Here is a 3317-nt window from a genome sequence, read left to right on the forward strand (position 1 = left end):
CGTCTCTTGTCAGGCTTACCCACAGAAAGGCAGCGTTACCGGCACGCTGTGTGAAAGGACAGGGCTTTTCTTTTTTTAATAGGTTCACTTGCTCTTAAAACCGGACTGAAAGGACTGCACTGTACGGGAGCCTGAATCCAAATTAAGCACGTGCAGTAATTTGTGAATAACGCTGGACTTCGCAGACACTGGGTTTAAATTCTATGTAGATAGCCAACTTTTACGATCCTTCCAGAGCAGCAGGGGAGTTTATAAAGGCACAGACCATTATTTTTATGATAGATTAAGGTATTGGAAATAGGAACAGCACGCGTGATAAAACCAAACGACTGAATTCAAACAACAGTGATAAATACATGCTTGGTTTATGTTAATACAAGTCCTTGGTCCCTCAGCCTTTTCCCTTATAAACATCTCACTGGGCCACTGACCTACTTCCGAAGTTCCGTATTCGACAGTGAATAAATGCCTTTTCAGTTCAACTGTACTTCTTAAAACATGGACGCTCAGAGCACGGTCAGAGCAGAACGAAGCTAAGGCAGCTCTAACAAGCGCCCTGCAATTGCTCTCAACGCAGATCCCTAGAGAATACCCTTTAGCGGCTGCGGGTCTCATCGTGCCCCGCTCTGCCTTGGTGGGATTTAGATACAGAGTGGACAACTCTCAATGGACAGATACTTACATGCTGTAAATGCACCCACAACAACAACAGTAACAGTAATACTGATGTGCCCAGAGCCACCAGGCAGCCAGACACGAGCCAAGCACATTGTACATGGTGGTGAGAGGCACATATGCTTGGCAGTGTCGGCAGCGGAGCCCAAATAACGTTGGGGAAGAAATGCTTTCTCAGCCTCAGGTTTGGCATGAAGCGCAAGCAGGAAAGAAATGTGGAACAGTTACACGGCTTGTACCCTTCCTATGCCTCTTCTGCAGACCACTTTGGTCTCCCAGCATGGCACCCAACTATCCAGTAATATGCGTATTTTCTTAGTGGCAAAAATAGAAAACCGTGTTACGACTTCACACTTTTGTGCTCTAATTGACTGTCATCTGCTTTATTTTGTGCAGGATACGTAAGTTTTCAGGTTTCTGGCTAGCTGGTAACACAGCCCTTCAACTGGTGAGACTGAACACGAGCACTGTCATATCTTGAAAGCAATTATTAAAGTGGGCAAGTATTTCAGAAAATAAAAGTATACAGCAGCTTAGCACATCTACTACACCTCCGTGTGGGCACTTACGGCCTCATCTTTAAATAGTTGTGACCTTCACACACTGGAGTACCTTAAAGCCATGCCAAGTTTTTGTCACGAGTACAATTCATCAAATCCATGTAAAGGACACCTCGATTTTTAAAACAGGGTTCAGATGCTAGATGGACAAACAGATATAAGGGGAGGGATCAGGCTTTCTCACTCATCTCAGGGTTAGATAAGGCATGAATTTATGCAGTAGCTTTTGAAGTGCTTAGGATTTCTTTCCGTCTTTTGCTGCATTTAATTTTAAAATCTGGAATAATTTCAAACAGTGAAAAACCTTTGTTCTGGTGTCTGTACTTGTACTGACGCTCCACAAATGCACCCTTTTCACATTTCTGGCACAAGACTCAAATCTACTCTTTTTTGCTGTCCACAGGTCATGTGTAGGTCCGCTGACAAAATTATTTTTTTCTTAATCCACCACCTGAGGCATGCAATGTTTTAAACAATGAGACATCAGTGAAAATGTAGTAATTATAAAATCAGATCTCCGAAGTTTTATCAAAGAGTGAAGTGTGTATCCAAGTACCTCTTCCCCTTACAAGTGTGATTATCTCAAGGTAACATTTCCTTTGAAGATGATTATCAAAGTCCGTTTTTGTTCTTTTGTGGATGCAGAACATCTCTTTCCCTTAGGAGAAATGAGATTGCCAGCTCACGTCTTTTAATGGCGTTTAAACTGAAAAGCAGTAAGGTTACTATGAAATGATCCACCCCCTTTGCATATTAACCCTGGGGTGGCTCGGTTTCTATTTTCTGTTTAAAGTTCTGCTCAACCCCACTCCACGCCTCGCTCTCTTCCACCACCTCCCTATCTTGTAAGAGCAACACAGTATAACACTTCTTCCCCTGTCTGGCTGCTTTTAAACTTGGCCCACACTGGGCGCAAGCGCTTGAAGTGAGCTTTACAAAATTATTTTAAAGTGAGCTGGGGCAGTTGCCACAGCAACCCACCCTGAGAGAAATCGAGGCTATAGATTAATCTACCCCACAAGATTATTCAACAGCACTGTGTTTGTTCTTCATTCATTCAGAATATTCCCTCAATCCATATGCTTTTGTAATGAACAAAAGATGTAAACTCAGATAATTTCATAGATAATAGGATATATAATCCAAGAGCACAATTTAAATGCTGAAATGTACATGATTCTTTGCAAAATCATTTGCAAAAAAATATTTGCAAGGTAGGCACAGCGGACATAGGAACTTTAAATAAAATGGCATGCCATTACTAAAATGGTGTTATACACATTGAGCAATGATTACAGAAAGCCTTTGTCACAGGTGCACCTGCAAGTACATAACACAGCAGACCTTGCTCTCCAGGCTTTGCTTTTAACACTAAATCTGAAAACAATAAATAGTACTTTGTAATATTAAATGCAATAAATATTAAACACTCACCACATACACCCTCTTTATTGTCAAAATCATCCGCCTCCAATGCTTTACTTAATCTTCCCCATAGTAGTTACTTCACAGTTTACAATTCTTGTTCGGCACCTTAGATGTTTAAAAGCACAAAAGTAGCGTATTATTAAAATGCAAACCTATAGTACTTCCATATATTTAAAAAGATTTATGAAACGATTTCTATAAAAAGAATACGAGTCTTTCCTGATGTGCACTTAGGCCTAAAAGGAGTATCACTTGTAAGTAACTTCACGTTTTCAGAAGCTGTAATAAACTCCGTCTGAATCCTACCTTAGGGATGCTACACTAACAATAAAATTACAAAACTATTGATCTCGGACTGTACTCATCCTCCAATCGGTACTTAGAAAATTATTTGTGCTTTTACGTGCATTTTGGAAAACGCAGCCGCCTCATTGTTTAATAAATGCCAATTTAAAAGTCCAGGCCAAATGCTAAAACGTTGAAGCTTGGCATATTGGTTTCTTCGCTTTTAAGGACAGATGCATGTTGTGCCACCACCCAGGGACGCATCTCCTCGGGTCTGCCTCGAGGCAGGCAACACGGGGAGAACTTTTTTTAACCCAAACGCCCGTTTTTCCGTGCACCCGTGCCTGCGGCGAGGGGGGCCCCGCCGCG

At 41.6% G+C, this 3317-nt stretch overlaps 1 protein-coding gene across 10 annotated transcripts in view; it reads right to left on the reverse strand.

The window, feature by feature from the left end:
- MEF2C (myocyte enhancer factor 2C) overlaps positions 1-3317 on the reverse strand; it is a 139408-nt gene that overhangs the window by 125743 nt on the left and 10348 nt on the right. For 9 of the 10 annotated variants that reach the window (XM_009288264.2, XM_009288266.2, XM_009288269.2 and 6 more), the window contains one exon: positions 2670-2768. The exons of the other annotated variant lie outside the window; for it this stretch is intronic. The gene's annotated coding sequence lies outside the window, so the exon portion shown is untranslated. The remainder of the gene's footprint in view (positions 1-2669; positions 2769-3317) is intronic. 10 annotated transcript variants of the gene reach the window in all.

The sequence above is a fragment of the Aptenodytes forsteri genome, unplaced genomic scaffold (genome assembly GCF_000699145.1).
Source record: "Aptenodytes forsteri isolate BGI_AS27 unplaced genomic scaffold, ASM69914v1 Scaffold41, whole genome shotgun sequence".
NCBI classification, from domain to species: Eukaryota; Metazoa; Chordata; class Aves; order Sphenisciformes; family Spheniscidae; genus Aptenodytes; species Aptenodytes forsteri.